Consider the following 20,895-nt stretch of genomic DNA (forward strand, 5'->3'; position numbering starts at 1 on the left):
TTGTCAACTAAAAATCAGCCAATCCCTGAGCTGAAGTCAGAGGAACACAAGTGGAAACCACTACCTGAAGAAAAGACTTTGTGTTTCTTGTCATAAATATCCCGCTCGGAATTGGAGAGCACGTTTTAAAGAGGGAAATAGAACAGAGCTGATCCTACCAAATAAATAAAGCAAAATATACTGCACCAGCCATTTAGATTGCCCCCAAAGCAACTCCTTTCTCTTTTTCTCCTGAGCTTGAGCCTACATGAGAAAAGAGTGACCCCTCATTAATACCCTCCTTACAGACTGCTTATTGTTTTTACTTGTTTTATTTCCTTGCACTTGGAAATAGAAGCAATAAATTTCCAGGGAAATGAAACTCACTTATCAGATTTTTCCAAGCATCAAGTTTCATATTAGGAAAGGGGAAAAAAAAATCATTCTAAGGGGACTCAGTACAGCTGTAAACCAATATGTGGAAGCTCTATCAGAGAATAAACCCTCCTGGTAGACTCACTGTTATAAGCCTCAAGTTTCAGTTAGAAATTTTCTTGAAAGGGACAACAAATTTACAGGGCAAGTATTTAGTGATTCACAATCCAGACCCCTCAAATCAAATCAATGCAACTGACACTTAACAAGGTCAAATATTGTCATGTCTGAAATAAATGTGGATGGGCAGTGATTGTTGCAAAAGCCATCTTTACCAGATTTATTTTTTAATTTAATTTTCCTTCCAGTAATATTGTTTTTAGTCTAACACCCTGATGGGAAAATCAGGAATAAGAAGTTTTTTAATATAAAAAGTTCTGTTCACTCCTCAAAAACGTTTCAATTTTTTTTTTGTGTGTGTTTTCTCAGAGACAGATATTTTGGTATTTTCCCTAATGCAAGTTCACTGATCACTGCCCAGTTCTCTTTCTCAGTGTCCTTCCGAGTGACCTTGCTGAAAACTGACCTCACACAGAGACCAGGGTCAGGCTGACAGACAAAATCTTGGACCTGGCTCTACCACCAGTTATCACATTATAAATCAAGATTAGTACCACAAAACTTAGTGCAATGGCCCTAGAATTAAATCTCTGCAGCAAGAACTTAGTTCACACAGGGGAATCCTCCCAAGGGGGTATATATTAATGATGGGGAGGGAGTGCAGGGTAAGGCTATTTCAAACCACTGGCCAAAGCGAAAGGAATTTTGAGGCTCTTTAGACTCAGTTTTAAAGGCCGGGTCTGGCATGAAAAATTCCTATTGCTCATGTTTGTGCACAATTCTATGCAGAGATAGAGAATGAAAGAGTTGTCAAATCTCTGAGCACAGGGGAGCATGGGGGCACGAGGGGCAGGCAGGGATGCAGCAGGGAAGCAGGCAGGGATGCAGAAAGGATGCAGAAAGGATGCAGAAAGGATGCAGGTAGGGATGCAGAAAGGATGCAGGCAGGGATGCAGCAAGGATGCAGGCAGGGATGCAGGCAGGGATGCAGAAAGGATGCAGAAAGGATGCAGGTAGGGATGCAGAAAGGATGCAGGCAGGGATGCAGAAAGGATGCAGGCAGGGATGCAGGCAGGGATGCAGGCAGGGATGCAGGCAGGGATGCAGCAGGGATGCAGCAGGGATGCAGCAGGGATGCAGGCAGGGCCACCTCTGCCAGCAGCTTTTCCTGCTGCACTTTATTCATTCCCTGACTGGGCTCCTGCCTCCGAGCTGCTCCTCCAGACTGTCAGGCAAGCCTTAAATTCTATATCAAAGTTACTGTTAGACTCCAACAAAGAGACACTTCAGTGTTTCCCAATCAGGCCTTAATCTTTAAGTGCTGTTTTTTCTCTCTCTCTTAAAGATCATGCTGGTTTTTCCCTCTCCCTGAGAGCTCTAGCTGAGCCAAAGCAAGCATCACTCAGCCATCAAAACAAGCCAGAGCAAAATAATCCTTTTTTTTTTTTCCTGATGACTACCACGAGGAGGCACTGCAGCCTGCTTTATAGAAGGATTTTTTTAGTTATTAAAAAAAAAAAAGAGAGAAAAAAAAAGAGGCAAGAAAGAAAAGAGAAGAGGAGAGGGAGAAAAAAAAAAAAAAAAAAAAAAACCAACCACGCTGGTGAAGTGTCTATTCGACACCAGCACAGCTCTGGTGTCATTCCCTATTTAATGGCTGTCAGTGAGGGGGAAAGACAACGTGGTGGGTAATTAAAACCAAATTGCAGGCAGGAGATGACTGCAGAAGGATGATATTGTCATTAATACTGATTTAACATGCACCTGGGTAAGGTGAGAGAGTGCAGCTAGGGAAATCGCAAAGGCACCAGGGTTGCCTAATTTAAAGATGTAGGGTTTCCAGCCGAAGCATGTTTAAAACCTGAATAAAACCATCATATTATGACAGCGGATATAAAACTGAAACAAATGTGCTACACATGTCTGTTAAAAAGAAAAAAACTCTCCAACCCTGTGTTCACAGCAAAGCAAGCGCTGCGTCCTCTCTGAAGTTCAAAAGTTTTTTTTTTTTAAGGAAGGTTTTTTGTTGGGTTCTCTCATATCTCGGTTTCTAATGTGTTCGGTGCTTCCTCTGCTTTTACAAAGCTGACTGACAAGAAGGGACCTTTGTTAGATGAAGGGGGAAAAAAAAACCCACTGAAAAATCCAGTCTGTCTCACAATAAAAAAAAAAAAATTCTGCTCCATTAATATTTCAGGGAGTAAGGATCCCCCACCTCGAATTTAGTGCAAGACTATGGTACAATTCATTTGTGAAGAAAGGAAACTGTGGACTGGCTACTGAGACAGGAGATAAAACAAGGAAAGTTTGTTAATGACAGTATGTTACACACTGCAGAGGTTTGTGTGGCTCCAGCCCTGACCAGCTTCGTTCACAAGGCTCAACCCAGCAGGGCTGGGGAAAGCTTGCCCAGCATATTGCTAAATGCAATGGAAATCAGCAGCTCTCAATTATAAATTCAGCTACTGGACTTTTCCGTAGCGAAACAATGCAGTTCAAAGCTTTGAGAAAAATTTTATGACACCTAAAGCTGAAAAAGTATCTCACAAAACCTATAATACTCCCCCCATCTTTTATTTTTTTTTTTCCTTTTTGAGAATTCACTCTCTGGACATCACATCAAGTTCAAATAACTGAAAGGGGGGGTTGCAGCCTTCACAGGCAACATATTGCTGCACAGGAAAATATCCAAACTACAGCTGAAATCGGGGTAGGAACCAATAAATCTCCTTTTAGTTTAGTTGTAAATGAAATGTGTGTATGGAAATTACCACCTTTCTGACTTACTCTTAAAAACTGAGTCGTTATAGAAGTCATGAAGATATACATATATTCCACAGAGGAAACATATTAAAAGGTGAAACTTTCAAATAAAAAAAAAAAATTAAAGGCAAAATAAAAATAAAGATTAAAGAGCTCAGGTAGAGAAAATAAAGGTGATGTGATGGGTCCTGACCTAAAGGCTGTTGAAATCTGTGGTGAAGTTCTGGAAATTCAGTAGACTTGATCAAACTCATAACAAACATTATTATGACAGGCTTTCACTGTTTCATTTTCCCTTTTGCAAGAATGTGAAAGGTACAATTAGACTTTTAATTAAACCGCAGAAATGTTTGTCACCTTCTGACGATTTGCACGATTTTTTTTACAATTCCCAACGACCTGTGAATTAAATACTCCTCTTCCTCTCCCAGCCCTGCAAACAGAGACCTTGTCCTTGGGGGCTGCCGCTTTTGGGGGGACACCAGCAGATTCGCAGCGTTGCCTTGCTGCAGGGGGCTCAGAAAATGCTCATTTTTCACAGGCTGCTGCCAAAGGAGCTCAGCTCCGGGCCGGATCATCCCCAGAAAGTGCCAAGCGTGCGGAATCCCCCAGGGCAGGGGGAGCAGGGCGAGGGATGCAGGATGCGGAGCCGCGGGACCGAGCGGTGCCTGCGGAGCGCGGACAGGTCCCCGCCGGGCTGGGGGCAGCAAAGATAAAGGCATCGCTCGGAAAAAAAGCGATTTCGTGACAAGACAGGCAGAGAAGGACCCAGGCAGGCAGGTGCTGTTTCTCCCCGGGCTGGACGCAGAACAGACAAGCTGCTAGAAAAGACTGGCAAAAAACCACGAGATCTGCCGAAGTCAGCGTGAGTTTCGCTGACTTGTACTGAATAGACTTGGAAAGCAGCTTCAGTATCAACAGTTCCTAAATTAAAACCTGTTTAGGTGATCATCAGATCATGCACTTGCTCGCCTGTTTCACTCAAATTATCTTTTTCCCCATATTCTAAAAACTGGAACTCCAGTGACACTCACAAACAACATATGTTGGTCAGATGAACATAACATCAGCTTTTTTTTTTCCTGTGTGTCTGTGTATGAATATTTTATGGCTCAGTATTTTCCAGATCCAAGATCAGAATTCAGCTATCAATTTTCTGGACCCTGACACTCCATTTTCTTAATTGGTAGTAATTTAAAAATCAAGTGACTTATTTGCAGTCTACTTTCTTGTTTAAGAAAAAAAAGGAAGCAGACATCTTTATAATAGCTGCCTAGAGAAATGTCATGACAAATTGCAGCATAGATCAGAAATACTACTTAGCAAAGAGCTTAATACAAGCAGCTTAATATATAAATACGAAAAACTAGGAGCAGGATAAAAAAAAAAAAGAATCCTAATCTCTTTTGCTCAACTTTGAAATCTCTAAGGCCCACATCCTATAAAACCTCAGTGCTTTATTTTATGATCACAAGGAGCCCTCCTCAAGTTAGTAACTCTAATAGAGTTTGTGCCTAAAAATCCACTGTGATAAGACTTAAAGTACATCTTCTAGTTGGGAATATTGGCTGCAAATATTCCCCTCCTGATTGTTCTTTTCTCTCACTTATAAAATATATATTCTGTTATGATTTCATCTGTCTAAATAGAAGGATTCAGATAAACTACTTCCACTACTGCATCAAAGCATGATCTAAACGTCTGGATATGAATCAATTAAATTCTCCTTTTCACTTTGAAAAATTTGCCAGAGGAATAGCTTTCTTTCCATATTAGTTGTTTGAGAGTTTGAGAGATTTTCTCTGTATTCAGGTCCCTATAAAAAATCTGTACAAGGACAGCTAATTTGGAAATTTTTAGGGTTTTTTTAATGCACATAAAATAGATCATATTGTAATTTCTTTTATGACACAAGGCGAAAGCATAAGAGCTTCTAATATTGTTTTATGTTTGGTTCACTCTGAAATCAGAGAAAAAAATCCAGAGAAAAAAGTCACTTTCCAAATTCTGTCATCCCTGCACCTACAAACAAAGGGGGTTATTGAAAGCTCCGTGCTAACAAGGCTTCAGGTACCAAAAAAGAAAGTTGTGCGTTCCTCAAGTATCCCCACAAAAGGAAGTGATCAGTCTTCAAAGCAACTGATAATTCATGGACAGAAAACAACAATGCTCAACCCAATAAAAGCAGCTCTTCTGCAGTGAGTTGGAAATCTGACCCCATTCCCAATAGTTGCCTGCAATAAAGCATGGAAAATCATGAAGCAACTACCTGACACTTAATACCGGGTTATTATTAGAAAACTATTTTCTTGTGGAGAAAAAGAAAAAAAAAAAAGTCATTTTCTTGTACAGCTAAAAGAAAAAAAGCAAATAACATCCCTTTCACCTTTTAAAAATACTAATGGCTCTACATTGAGTTTATTTGCAGTTGAAGTAAGAAATACACAGGACAAACCTTCCCTAGGTGCAAAGTGATATTGCTCTGTGGGCTTCAGTGTAGCTATTTTCATTTATTCTAGGTCTGGACCTGGCAGAGGAATTTTTTAATTTATTTTTTTTTTTTCCCCTGGAAAGGTAACAGCTGCCAGCAGCAAAGCCAGAAACATGCAGTTTCTGTTATATTTTGCTTTCAGATGAAATGGAATGTCTTCGGGGAGCCCAGAGGCATGCTAATGAGACAGGTTCAATGGAGATGGACACACGGAGGCAGCACCTTGGCCCTTGCTCTGGCTGCCCTGCGTGCGGAGCACGGCTCAGCGGCTGGAGAGGTGCCCTGAGGGGCATGGGAGGATTTCCATTGCACAGGGATTCTTGCTTATGAACTTTCATTAACACAGGGTTAATTTCTAAGGACACCAAAGAGTCAAAATGTCTTGCAATTGTTCCAGGACTGCTACACAGAGCTGTTTTTGTACCAAAAAAAAATTATTATTTGGATTCATGCAAATGTATTTTGTTTGCGGAGGGGAATATTGAATGTTGGACTTGTTTTAACTCAGCAAATACTGTAATATTAATGTATTCACTGAGTGGATTAGGAAATTTATCTTGTAATTTGTTGCTGCTACTAGTTGTCATTTTTGATTCCTGTAAAAATGAAATAAGATTTAACTTCAAAAAGTTCTTCTTTATTATCTAATTAAATAAAGGTGGCAGATTAATTGACTAATTGGTGTTCATGTATAGATGGAGACATATGGAAAGGATTTAAGATTAGACATATGGAAAGGATTTCTAAGATCTGTAAGACTGTGAGCAGCATTTTATCAGATGTTTTGTATACAACACGTGACCTGCACAAAATGCTGCATTCAGCATATACGCCAGATTCATAAATGGGTACATCTGAAATTCAGCCTCGTGGACATATTCACAATCAGCAAAGATGCAGACTAGTAATTCCATTTTGGACCCAAACCCAGCAACAAGGAGGAATCTTAAATACACACTAAAGTGCCATAATAAATAGTGATTTTTAATATTTTTTTTTCTTTTTTTAGGGACAGACCCTACCATTCATGCCCACACTGAGTTATACACAAACACTTGAAAAATGCCCATTCAAGAGGGTGGCAGCACATAAGTGCCAGACTCTGAGTAAGATCTCAGCTGTTTAATGTGCACACAGAGGGACAAGGAGGGAAGGTGTGGGGATTTAAGCCACTCCATTTCAGTATTAATTCACAGGGAGGTGGTCTAGACAGCGGAACTGAATGCCACAATGTACACACAGAGCCAACAGATATAACCACGCTCGCAGCAAAAAAAGAAAAAGACAGAGTCAGACAAGCCTTGCTAGAGAAAAACAGTTACATTCTGTTAGGTTAATGGGTTGCAATATCCCTGCCACATCTGCAATGGTTTTAGAGGATTTATACCTGTAGTGAAGCAAACGATGACCGCATTGCATTATCGTCTTTCAAATAAATACAATATATTCTTGAAATACTGCTTTGGTCAAGTGCCTGGGATTCTTGTTCGACTCCAGCAAAGATTTTGACTGCAACTCAGAATTGCAATGCCTATTTGAGAATTATAATAGAGTAACTTGCTACAAGGAAAAAAGTGGATGCTTTTATCCCCCCAAAAAAGGAAAGGTCTATGTCATCGCTACTCTGAAAATGACACTTGAACTTGGGATTTGTGCAAATGTAGTGATGAAATCTTGAAACACTGTAAGAATTTATCAGCTAGAGAATTCTCCACAATGGACCAAATCAGTAAAGATGGCACTCTGTGTAAAGTTATCACCTAGAAAAAGGAGGTTTTTTTCCCCCAAATACAGGTAGAAAGCCAGCAGTCATAGCATGGAGGTGCCAGTGTTGGAAGGGGCAGGTTTTCTGACTACACTGAAAAGAAACCCAGTTTACATTTTTCAAATGACATGAAATAGAAATTGCCTCCATTAGTGATCTTGGAGCAGTCACAGCTCAAGGAATTAGGAATTAGGATCATTTCTTACAGCCTCACCCAATACTCCTAAGGAGTTTAGTATGCCATGATACTGAAACAACTAATTTTTCAGCCCCTGGTGCAAATGGCCCATAAATAAGGGATGATTTGAAAAGAGGACTCAGTTTATCCTCTGGAATGTGGGTACCACATTATTCTGACTGTACCATCCCCTGCATACTTGACCCAACTGGGGTAGTAACTCTTAGTTGAAATACACCCAGGTACCCACAGAGCCCATAAATAATGAATAAGAAATTTGAAGATACTGATACTTTCCCTCAATTTACTTTTCTGGAAGTAGCAAAATATCCCAGTTTGTCAAATTTAAAAGCCTTAACCCTTCCTAATCCTGACCATAACCTTAACCTAGCCCCAGACTCTGGCTCAGAGAGGCCTGGGAATGCAGCCCTGCCTGCAAATCAAAAAGAATAATTCCATCAAAGCTCGTGATACTTTGCTCTTGTTTTATCTCCAGGAATTTACAAAGTCCCACACTCATCTTGGCTGCTGCCTCCTTGTATTTTCTACTGCACAGCCCCACTCCAGCTGAAAGCAGACAACAACACCAGGTTTCCCCCGCTAGAAACTGGGACATTCCTGAGTGTGTGACACCGAGCACTCCTGACCCCAACCCCAAGTCCAGCCTAACCGAGCTTGGGAACCGAGGAGGGACTCACAGATTAGTCACGCTTTTTGTTCACCTGTCTGAAAACTGCAAAACACCCCAAACCTGGGCCTTATTCCTAACCTTAGGTAGGCATGGGAAACATCTGCCAGCCTCCAGCACAGAATGGGAGAGCAGACAGCAGACAAAGCATAGGGGTTCAAACCAGCACACCCAGAACAGGGCTGATTATGGCAAACCTTTTATTAAAAGCATCTCAGATTGTATATTAAATAATTTAGTTGCGCTTACTTTAGGAAATCTAAGAAAACATGTAAAAACTAGTCTCATAAAAACGTAATTTTATGTAGTGAACAGTGTGTGCCAATTTCCTTATTGTTAGCAGGAATATAAAACATCTCAATATGCTGTGAGGGATTGAAATAGGCAAACTAACATAAAAAATATACTAATAATACTGTTTATAATTTCTGCCTACTACTTATAAAATAACTAAAGAAGGAAAGGGGAAATACAGGTTGGGAAATCTTATTTTTGAGAGGTTATAACCCAGACTTTGTGTTCACTTTCACGATAAGCCCAAATTTCCTTCTCAAGCCTACACTTAAAACAAGACAGAAGTAAAAGAATGAATCAAGACGGTGAGTTCAGAGGAATACTGTATACATTAAAGTAAGAATTAATAATGCCTCAGAGGATCTTAAAAACTGTTGACAGACCCATGTGTCCCCCTATCCAGATATGTCTCTGTGTGTGTTGTTTCCAAATGTGAGATTTAACTAAGTCTGTCAGGTACCAACTCACATTTTTCTTATTTTCTGTCACGTGCATCAGCCAGTCCTTTCCTCTAACAAAGGAACCACAAATTGTTGTGGAGGTGACTCACTAGAAATACATCCCAAAGATGAGTTGGGGAAAAAAAAAATAAAAAAAAAAAGAAAAAAAAAAAAGAAAAACATGAGAAAAACAAAACTATCCCTGTTATAGCTGTGTTCTGTGATTTTGCAGAACTCTGTGTTTGCCTGCAATCCCACCCAGGTTGCCCATTCCCAATTTACAGGGCCCGCACGCCTCCCTGTGCACCAGCTGTGGCAACTGAAAGTAATTATCACTCCAGACACAATAAGGTGTTAAAGGTAGTGGCGAGCATTTTGTGCAAAAAGAAAAAAAAATTAGGAAGGAGGGAACCTGATGAAAGGAGATTAGTGTCTGTTAGTCTTTTGGAGAGGAACAGGGGAAAGCAAAGAGGGGGAGAGAAATAATAAATAACCCCGGTCCTTAGGGAATACTTGCATATGTGGCAGACAATGAAATAAAAGTTTTCTTTGAAGAGCGAGTTCCTTTTTGGATGAAGTAAGCGGCACCAAAATGAAATCACAGAGTTATGTTACAGCTGATGTATAACTGATCAAAAGAGCAACAGGATGGAGTTATGAGAAGAGAGGTTGGGAAAAACAGAATTAAACCAAAACACGCTTCTTTGGAAAATAACCTACGGGACCCAGGGAATGGGAATAGCCACTGCCGGGCAGCTCACGGAGGCTCTGCCTCACGAGCAGCTCGTTCAATACCTGTCCTGAACTTCTCCTGGAGGGTGGGAGGGAAAGGGAAGAGACAGCACACGCAGGAGGGAAAATCTTACTGGAAAAGTTGTCAGAGGCAAGGCAGGGAGGGCACGGAAGAATAGGAGCTCGCTCCCAGGAACGGCAGCGAGGTCGGATCTGTTCTGGCTCTCTGTCTCTTTCCAGGGGATCTAATTTGCAGTGAAGCCCCTGGGATTCCTATCTCCGGCACTGGTAGGAATGAGATCACAGCCTGAGTATTTGTTCTACATTTTCCAAGAAAGTAGATTTTAGTGCAGCAAAGGACTCACATAAGGATCTCTGTGAATGACTCAGGTACGCACGCACCGAGAAATGTGCGGGAGCTGTAGAAGGGATTTTTTTTTAGGTCTGTTACATTTCTGCAAGGGGTAGAAGTTTGTTTATAAAGGTGATAGCTGCTCACCTTTATAAAGGTGATAGCTGCTCATTTTTATCCTTCTTTCACAAGTTTTTCCTCTGAAGTTATTCCACTGATGATTTAATGCCTGCTGAATTGCTGGTGAAGGTCTTCACAGCCTTTCCAGGCATGGCCAGCTCTGCTGTGGGGTAGTGTCCAGCAGCTATAGATGAAGTTGGTGATAACCCCTTCAGCTAGCACAAAAACCTGCAATACAGGCTGTAATCAAGAATACCCAGTCTTTTCAGTGTGTAAACCCCCACTTTAGCTGTCTACCTCTTAATTTCTGTGGTAAGTCCTCATGCTGATGAGTCTCCTCTTTATTTAGTGAAGCACAAGTAGAATCAGACACAGAGAAATGTAAAATATTTACAAAGAAATTGCACCCAACTCGCCTGCATTGTTAGAAGCTTCCAATTCAACAGAGCTCACAGCTAAAAAATACAGAAATTGCAGTCTATGGGAGCATTCAAAGCAAGGACTGGTTTGTACAGATGTAAACTAATGTACATGTTTTCACACAGATTTTCTGCATTTGAATAGCTCTGACTTCAAGCTACACAAACCTTTCCACTTGTCTTTTGTACTGGAGAATTTTGAATGCTGTAAAATCCCCAGCTTTGGAAATGTGACCAGTTACAAATTTAAGCGAAGAGTTGTGATTTGGTTTTGGGTTTTGTTCACAAATCTCTGCAAACCAAATGACACCCTTATTGGCAGAGCAAAATAACCTCTCCAGTGCCCCTCTGCAAAACATCTTCCAGCCTCATGGAGACAGGAATTAGCTCAGATGTTCCAGAGTAAAAAGAAACACCCAGAGCCAACTGGAAAGCATCACATACAGCACAGCAGGCCTGCAGCATCGACTCTGATGTGTCCTTGACACATTTTGTCTCTTGGTGGTAGAAGAAAGGTGCTATCAACAGGTGATCCAGGAAGGGAGAGGCAACACATGTGCATAAATATATAAATACACACACACATACACGCATGGAAGTCTAGTGCTTCCTGAACCAGCTTTCTGCTGCTGCCTGCTTTATTTCTAGTTACTTCCTTGATCAAAAGTTAGATGATGAATCCCCTTAGCAGGCACTCAGCTGCAACTGAAGCAGGATGATGCTCCCTGAACTTCTTTTGGGAGTGTAGAAATTTACTGATGACACTCTTCCTCTAGAAGTTTGTTCCCTCAGTAGAAATTCCTGCTCATTTCCTCTACCCACTTTTTAGTCTCTGTACCAAGTAGCAGAAATTATTCAGTATGTATTGGGACAACAGGATGTGGCACTTGGGGACGTGGTTTAGTGGTGAAAATGGCAATGCTAGGTCAATGGTTGGAATTTATGATCTCAGAGGTCTTTTCCAACCTTAACAATTCTGTGGTTCTAAACACAAGCTGATTGTTGTTTGTGTCGCTACACAGCGCTATCAGTTCAATTCATTTCCATATCACTGGTGTTAGAATTTTATGGGATAAATCAGTCGCATATACCAGATTAAAAGGCTATGTGTTTTCAGTTTCTAAAGCTAGAAAAAGAAATTAAGAAGAATTTTTAAAAAGAAAAAAAAAAAATCAGGACATCAGTCAATCTGCAGAAGGAATTGTAAGTAAAAATAAATTTGTTTATAGCTTTTATTCATTGTGAGAAGGAGCTACTTTATATGTACTAAAGTAAATAAAAATACTGGATGGTATAAAAGGTCTAGTAAGGAAATGTCTGGAAGTGGTTGGGGCTACTGATTTTGTTTAAGGGCCTATCTCCTTCAAATGCTTGTACTTGCAGGTAACTCATGTTGAAGTGATCAAAGTTACCTTCATATGCACACATTGACACAACTGGCCTCAAAGTCACCTGAAGTGTGTGAAAACATTAATTGACACAAGGGTGAGTACTAAAAAAGGAGCTGTTGTGGACTCAAAACTGTGTAGCAGTGCTTGAAAGCTATAAAAGTATAACACAACAGAGGCATTAAACGATTCCACGTTGTTAACACAGGCCATTACACTGATGCCCTGCAATGTTTCCTTTGCCACTTCTCCCATATTAAGAGAATGTTTTTCTAGACCTTCATCATTCCCTGAAGCAAAAACTGCTGTCTGGAAAGAACAAGACCCAAAGCATTATTTGTACATCCACAGGCATGAAAGGCACAAACAGCATTCAGTTCCTCCTGACTGAGACAGAGAGCACACTACAAAATCTTCAGAGCGATTCCTTCCCCAGCACTTTTGCTAAATATTCAAACTGGGGAGAAGATTTTCAGAATTATACAGGGAGGAGTCCAAAATTCTGTTGATCAACAGCCAGCAATTCAGGTATTAAACTGTTTGTGATCCATCACTTCAGTCTTTTTCTGAAATTGCCTCATGGGGAAACACTACAAAATAAAACTTCAATACTCCCATAAGCTCCAAATAAAGCTTTTCTCTTTGATTGCCTCTATCTCATCTGTCTGCTTAGATTTGTGTGCCTAGTTAAGTGAATACAGAAGACCATACACTTGAAGTGAAAACTACACAGAGTACACTCTTGACTTGTTACCATAATTTACCTTCTAAGTGGAACCTCTTATGAGCCTACTCAATTATATTTAAAATGACTGCACCTTTATTTCAACACAGTGTACACGCTGAACCTGCGGTCGAAAATCCCGAGCTGATGTAAAATTGCAGAGCCTCATCAAAATTCATAGGGGATTCCTGACTTACACCAGCCCACACGGGGCCCCCAGAACCCATCACACCGCAATGCTTCTCCCATGGGAAACAATATTAGTGTTAAGCAATAAAACCAAGTTGGTTTTACGTCTACTGCTGATTTCTTTTCTGATATGATACTTCAGTTTATGCTTTTCCATGCAACAATACCTTGAATACATGGCAGGTTTACACTGAAAAACACGATTTAAAAATACTTGTTAAACGCTGAAGGCTTGACAGTTCCTTTAAATAATACTGGGGAAAAAAAATGCACAAGAACATTTTGGTAGTGGAATGAAAAATGCTGCCGTTTACAGCAGTATGTCACCGAGAAATTAGTATAGATTTTTTTTTTCTTTTTTTTTTTTCCAGGACTACTGTCAGGGCTGGCAGGCCTAAAATTAGACATACCAGGTATGCACTTCACAGTGTCCCTCAGGTCTGGCTGTCAGCTCCCTGGGAACAAGATTCCTGTATATTTCAATACCCTTCCTGCTCCGTGGATCCCCAAGAACAAAGCCAACGGGCAGAGGCAGCACTTCATGACACACATCTCTGCGAGCAGGAAACAACCCATCACCTTGGGGGCTGCTGCCCAGGGCTTGCCTATTTAAAAAGCAGCATTTGAAAATAAAGAAATTTTTAGATGGAATCTGGAATAGCAGGAGCTGAAAGGTGGGGGACTGAGCTGTTTTAAAATATTCAGCCCTATTTTGAAGTGATAATCAGATATGAAGCAAAAAAATAAATCAATGAGTTCTCCAGTGATAAACTATCAATATTAACTAAAGGTCAAGAACAGTCAGATTTTGTTTGTCTTAGACATTGCTTTTTGCAGTTGACATTAATTCATTTGAAACCTGCACCATTTGCCACTGCTTTTTTTTTTTTTTTTATTTCCATTTTTGGAACAAAACCTGACTGTAGGGTCTCATTTACTACATCATTTACCTTTTTCCAATTACACAAATGACTGAAGTTGACAGTGGCATGTTTTTGAGTATAAATATGATAATTTACTACTGGGAAAGAGATAACATGATCCTCTTTATTCTGCCATGCTCTGCTTGCAATGCTGCTCAGAATCTTAATTGAAAGATTTTTAAATAGTAGCTAAAACATTGTTTAGGTTTTGTTGTTGTTTTGTTGTGTTCTTTTAAATAACAGCTCTTGAAGCATTTTCTTTTCTTCTACTCTGTGTCCTTTTGCTCCTGCTTTTCATCCATTCTGGTATAACCGACTCTGTCTGGATCATGAGTTATCATTGGCTGCCAGTGGAATGCTACAATGCAATTTGTCTTATTGAAACATGGGCTAGCCCCACATGGCTGCAAAGAATCATTCACTTTCTAATAAATCAAACATTTGGTAAAATTCCTTCTTCTCTGACATGAAACGGTAGGACAGACAATGCCGCCTGTGAACTGAGAGGAGATGGCGATAAAAACGCCTTTTTTGTTCAGCGCTGCTGAATTATTTTGTGATTAGTGAATTGCAACTACCAAATCCAAGCTCGCATCCTTGGCTGGTATTTTTTTTTCCCCTTTCAAATTCAATCACTGTACTGTTTGTCTACTGTAAATAGAATGTTTCTGCACTTTACATAATTATCAACATTGTTTTTCCATTTAACAGAGAGAAAATCCTCGCCCCTTCATAATCACTGCAAATTTTGCCATGAAAACACAAAATTCTAAAGCCATGCTATTATGTCTCTGACAATCTTGGAAAAATATTTGTCTGACAGAAGGCTCAAAATTATGGATTATGAAAGGCTCAAAGAACAAATAAATTATTTTTTTCTTGTAGTGTAACTAAAACTTTGAAAGTTACCATGAGTGTCGCTTCTCTGCAGCTGCAGCTTTTCTGCCAAATCTTTGGAAGTCGGGTTATCTGGAGGGGACATCTGGGATTTCTAACAGTAATTACAACACATTTTGAACTGCGGAAGTGACATTATGGCTATCATCTCCTCAGGAAGAACGATAAGCCAGGATGAATCCTGAGAGTCCATCAATCCCCACCAACTGCATCTGAGCCGAGTGTTAGGCTCGTGCATTAAGTTCCTCACATGAGATCTTTTAGGATGGCTTTATTACTTCTCACATTTTACGCTGGTGTTAGGGTCTCTTAATGCTGCTAATTCTATCTGCTAAGATGTCAAACATCCTCCGTCAGGAATGTCGTTCCTAAAACATCCAGACATGTCCGCCGAGCCAAAGCTGCCTTTTATCTTATGATTTAGGAAGGGGAGGGAATTATGGCTCCCTTCTACCAGTTTATGATCCCAAGATTTAGAATCTGCACAGAATCTGTACCATATGTTTGACCACAGCCTGCACAAACTTTGCTCGGAACACAGTCCTGTAATGCAGCCCAAACAACCCCGTGGTGCTGAGAGGTGGCAGGAGGGGGAATTTCCATCAAAGGCTGGGTATGGCTATAAAACAGCAGTGACAACCTGCAGGAAGCACTGGGGCCCTTCCATAGCAATGCAAAAACAAACTTCATGGAGTTTATGGAGTCACAGCTCAGCCACAGACATCTTCAGGGCACAAAGGAAGGCAGGACCCTTCAGGAATCCTACATCTCGCTGTTCCCCCGGCAGCAGAGCAGTGTCAGCTGGTCACATCTGGATCCAACAAATGAGAAAAGACACTTCACTGCATCTTGGAGGCTACCTGAGACCCTTCTGTCTGGTTTGAAGACAGGTTCAGCTTGTGCCCTGGCCAAGGTTTGTGTCTGGCAAGAGACATACCACTAACACCAGTAAAACCAGTTCAGCAGCAGGCCAGGAAGGAGAGGGCTCTAGTGGAGAGTTCAAGAAAATGGGAAATGGTGCAAAAACTACTTTTTTAGCTGTCCTGACTCGTAGGCACATGGAAAGAAACATCCCTTGAGAATGAATTTCATAGAAGACTTGCAAGAGCTTGTAGTGCTCATTTGCACACTGAGATCAGGCAACAGGGAATTCTGCTGGAAATTCTCTGCCAAACCTGGTTTGTCACCACAAGATCAGAAAACTTCTTATTGGCTTCCATAGGCCAGAACCAGACCCCAAATGCAGGAACATCACCTATCATTAAATCCCCTCCAGACTGCACATCTGTGATCAAATATTTAATGCAACACCTTGGAATTTGTTAGTGAGAACCAAAACCCAAGGCAGTAAAGGATTTAGCAGCTTGCACTGTTTTTGGCATGGCATTAACTATGGTCAAGGTCAATTTTGGCTGAGTCTCTACAATTTTTATGATTTAAAAAAATCTTTACAACTCTCTTCCCCCTCCAATTGCAATTATTCTACACATTAGGAACAGGGCCTAATCTGAATGAGTTTGCTTTGATTTAGCCTGTTTACATTTAAATCATGTATCAGTCTAATTCAACCTCTTTACTGGCACTTATGTAGGAAAAGTCCATCTCTTTCCAGTCATTCTTTTGATGTAAACAAAATCTTTGTCCTGCAGCTATATCTTAACTAGGTTAGGAGGCACAACAGCTATGTAATGGTATCATGTGCACTTCAGTCACTGCATATATTATTTTTGCCAACCTGTAAGTAAATTAGCACCACCAGCAGTCTACCTAGAGTGGCTTAATCACAGGCAAATTCGAGTCCCTATCCCAGCAGTGTTACTTATAGCCAGCCTGATCCCAAGGCACCAAGGAACCCCACTGACCCCTCTGCCTCATCTGTAAAGTGGGGATAACAATATGGGGTGGAAGAAGGATGTACTGGCAATATTTGTGAAGTGCTTTGAAGATGCTGAGAGTGCCAAGTGTTATCATGGTTTCTAAGCTCTGAAATGTTTGATATCATTATGTGCACACATAATTTTTAATGGTAATTCAGAGCGCAAATTAGAGACGATATTTACATTTCTTCCAGGCAAGCTTAATTTCCAGTTATCAAGGAAAATATCTATTGCACAAATAGGGTATCAGCTATTCAAAAGTTCCCTCAGGGCATACCAGTTCTATAGCATGCCATTTTTTTTTAGCTGTCCATGAGATGACAGACTGTAGCAGTTCCCTTGGAGGTATTATGGATTACTGATGAAACAATAACCAGAAGTAATATTTTCCCATCAAAACTGGAGCCTGGGGTTTTTGTTGTTGTTGTTATTTTTCTCCTAACAACACATGCTTTCAGAAAGACTTTGCCTTCATTTATATGTAATTTGCAATCCTATACAAACAACCCCTGAAAATATAATTAAATTCATAATGGACTTTTTTTAAGCAAAAGTCTGTAATTCACTTCTGTTGAAAACACAGAATTGTCAGTCTTTGGACTTGGAAAATTTAGCATTTCTGTTTGCTAAAGAAAACCATCTAAGGTTGGATTTGTTTAGCAGACAACTTCTACTGCAGCTTCTACCCTGCAGAAGTCTTGGGCTTTTGAAAAGACATAACGTTTTAAAAAACATGCATAACATGCATTTAAAATATAATGAAAATAAATTAAAAGACAAAAAGAGAAAAGACTGAGCAGTTGCAATCCTGAACAGGCTGTTCAGTAGTGACACAAGAGAAGATGGTGCAGTCCACACAGCCCTGGTCAAAATACCCCATGTTACAGTAAATTACCAGAACACAAACCCATGAAGACATAGCAGTGCTTAACTCCTTCTGAAACCAGGAAGAGTTGGTCACCTAAATGCTTTTGGGGCCCTGAAGGGTAATCTCTGTGTCTGAGTTTCCCCACCAGCAAAACACACACAATACATATAGAATATAAATATAGAATATATAATATAAAATATTATATACAATATAATACAGACACTCCTTGCAACCAAAATTCCATTAAATGTCATTATTTCAGTGAAAACAAGGACCACAGAAGTGTGTGAATTTCCTTTCCTAAGCTCCTTTCCCCATTCGCCTGCAAAAATATATAATATAATAGAATCACAAAATGCCAAAATAGCTGAAGCTGGGGAAAGGCACCTCTAGTGCTTCCCTATCCAACACAAGCAGAGCAGATTGCCCAAGGTTGTGTCCAGCTGAATTTTGATTTTCTCCAATGCTGGAGGCCCCACAGCTTCTTTGGGCATGTGTTCTGGTGTTGCTCAGACTCACAGGAAAAATTTTCCTAGGTTTAAATGGAATTTCTTTAACAACTGTTTGCTACATCAGCCAGAAGCCAAAAGGCCAAACATCACCTCGATGAAAAGTTCAAATAGACAGCAAAGCAATAATCAGAAGTTATGCATTTCAATGTGTGTGTATATCTTAAACCTCACATCCTCAGCTCTGCTAACTGACCACTGTATGGTCACATCCTCAGGGTCCATTCCCTTTCCTACCTTGCCAGACTGGAGCCAATACTGGGGACAACACACCTCCATCTGAATACCTTTCAAAGTATGAGGGAATTCTGGAGATACACCGTGCTGATTTTAATGCATTACAATCACTACTGCATGTCTCAGTTAAAATCCTGACAGCTGGTTTAATTCATGTCTAGATTCTATGAAAATTTCTATTATTTTCTCCACATTCAGCTTACCCCAAATGCCTGGACTTCCTTCAAAAAAGTTGCAAATACACACATTTCAAACTGGGAAAGCAGAGATACAATGCAGTGGGACTGTCAGACTCAAGAGTCTCAACTAAAACATGCTCAAAATAAATAACTTGTCAGGATGTGTACGCTACGTCTGCATCAGGGAGATTTACTGAAGGTTAGTTTAACACTCTTCTGTCTGAAGGAGTGAGGGTAGCTGAAGATCCCAGCCTGCCATGCGCCCTCAGTTTTCATGTGCATGGCCACGCTCTTTCCTTTGGGTTGCACCACATGATGATGTTGGGCAGCATTTCAGGATTTTTCTTTGAAGACTGATTCTGCTTGAGTTTAGTGCTCCTGTCCTCCACAGCCAGCAAAGCTTTTGGTTTTCAGTTCTCCTATTTTTGTTTCATTGTTTCTCTGTGAGATCCAGAGATCTCAGTGTCTCCTTTTCCCTATAACCTTTGTTTCTCTCTGCCTCTGTTCTGACAGTGAAAATGCTGTGCATTAAACAGACCCACCCAGTAATACTAAAAGTGGGGGAGAAAGAAAAGAGGGAAAAAGGGGTTGTCTATCAGACCTTTTATGTTTAGTTACTTGAATGTGTAACATTTAAAAAGATATCTGAAATAAAGGCCTCTCTATTCAAACAATGTGTGCATCAAACAATTTGGGACCTTGGGAGCTCCTGGCCAATTGCTACGAGTTTGCGCTCCCCTCACTCAAGGGAGGTCTGAAATGTCAAAATCTTCTGTCATCCCACTTGTCACATCACATCCCACAAAGGAACATGGAAGCCATCATCCACTCCGCTGTTTATTGTCATGAAACCCCATAAATACTCACTCTCCATAAACAGTAACAGCCCAATTAAAGCACTCTTTACCAAGCGTGATCATTTTCAGACAGAAAGTATTGATTCATCCACCTATGGGCACTGCATAGAAACATCTCTTAATGAGAATGATAGTGACCTCCGAACCCTGCTCTTTCACCCTGTAATATACTCTCTCAATTTTCTGTTAAGTGGTCTAGTGGCACATCAGCAGAGATGGAAAGACACTCTGATTCTTTAATGTCGACATTGGAAGGCTCGCAAGGAATGCTCAAATCTTCATTGTAATGGGAGGTGAACAGAAAGGTCACTTATATGCAGGGCTTTCAGCTTGTTTGACAAGGCTTCTTTAATAAGTGAAACCTTGTTGGGGTGCACTTGTCCATCAACTGCCTTTGCCACTCAGCTCCGACACAGCCAAACACAAACAGTCCCTGCGCATCGCCCGGCTCTGGACTCGCTTCACCTGCCCAAAAACCCTTGGCAAAACTCACAGCTCGGTCAGCTGGGGGTGTTTTAGCACACAAGGGTGGGAAGCAAAAGAGACCCTTGGTTTTATGCTGTTCAGCAGCTTAAATTTGTGAGCTTACTGCGTGTGTAATTGACAGCAGACATGGAGCGCTAAACCGGCGCATCCGTTACTTTGATTAATCCTCCTTTGGAGTGTGATATTGTTTGATATACAGTGCAGGGCTGACACAGGTTACTATAATGCCACTTTACCAAACAGATTACAAAATTGTGCAGGGAGTATACAGCACTCATGCAGATAAATACACACAAGAGGAAATTCTAACAGCTTTTAATTTCCATGCTTTTCAGTTTTATTGTTGTAAATGCAACTCTTTATAGGACTAATGACACAGGCTGGCTCGACTGAGTCAATTACACCAGTAGGCACTTGGATCAGATATTTCTCCTGCTTTCCATTTGCACTGTCTACACTTCTGATATTTGACTAAATTACATTGCACCGTGGTGCATTGGCACTTGCCATATGTTATATCTCAGAGCATTTTAAAGAACAATAACAAAAAATAATAATATACAACATGTAGTTCAAAGTGGGGACGCAGGCAGGAGTGTCAATCATTATGAGCTACATTCAGCAAATAGCCCGGAGTGTTGCGTTCCCGTGTCCTCTAATCTGTGCTGGTGTTAAATGAGTAGGAAAGTTGGTAAGGATGCCAGGGACACTGACTGCTCTCAACTGTGTGGGACTACTTGTGCATGTCTGTGAGTGCGTGTGTTTGTTTGTTTTGGGGCAGGAGGGATATTTGGTGAATTTTAGTGCTCATGAAAGTTAGACAGCAACAGCACCATCTGTCCTACCACACAGAGTGCCGCAAACTTCCTCCACACAGATCTGCCAATGCACTTCAGCTCTGACCTCCAACACCCCTTCAATTCCAGTAATGAGTCTACAGCATCTCTTGAGAAGAAACTGTCAATTGTTCTGATTTCTGCTAAATTGTGTTATGCTTAGCAGTGTGGGCAACTGCCCACTAGTGACTAGCCTGGGGCCACTA

This window comes from Geospiza fortis, unplaced genomic scaffold (assembly GCF_000277835.1).
Source record: "Geospiza fortis unplaced genomic scaffold, GeoFor_1.0 scaffold330, whole genome shotgun sequence".
In the NCBI taxonomy this organism is placed as follows: Eukaryota; Metazoa; Chordata; class Aves; order Passeriformes; family Thraupidae; genus Geospiza; species Geospiza fortis.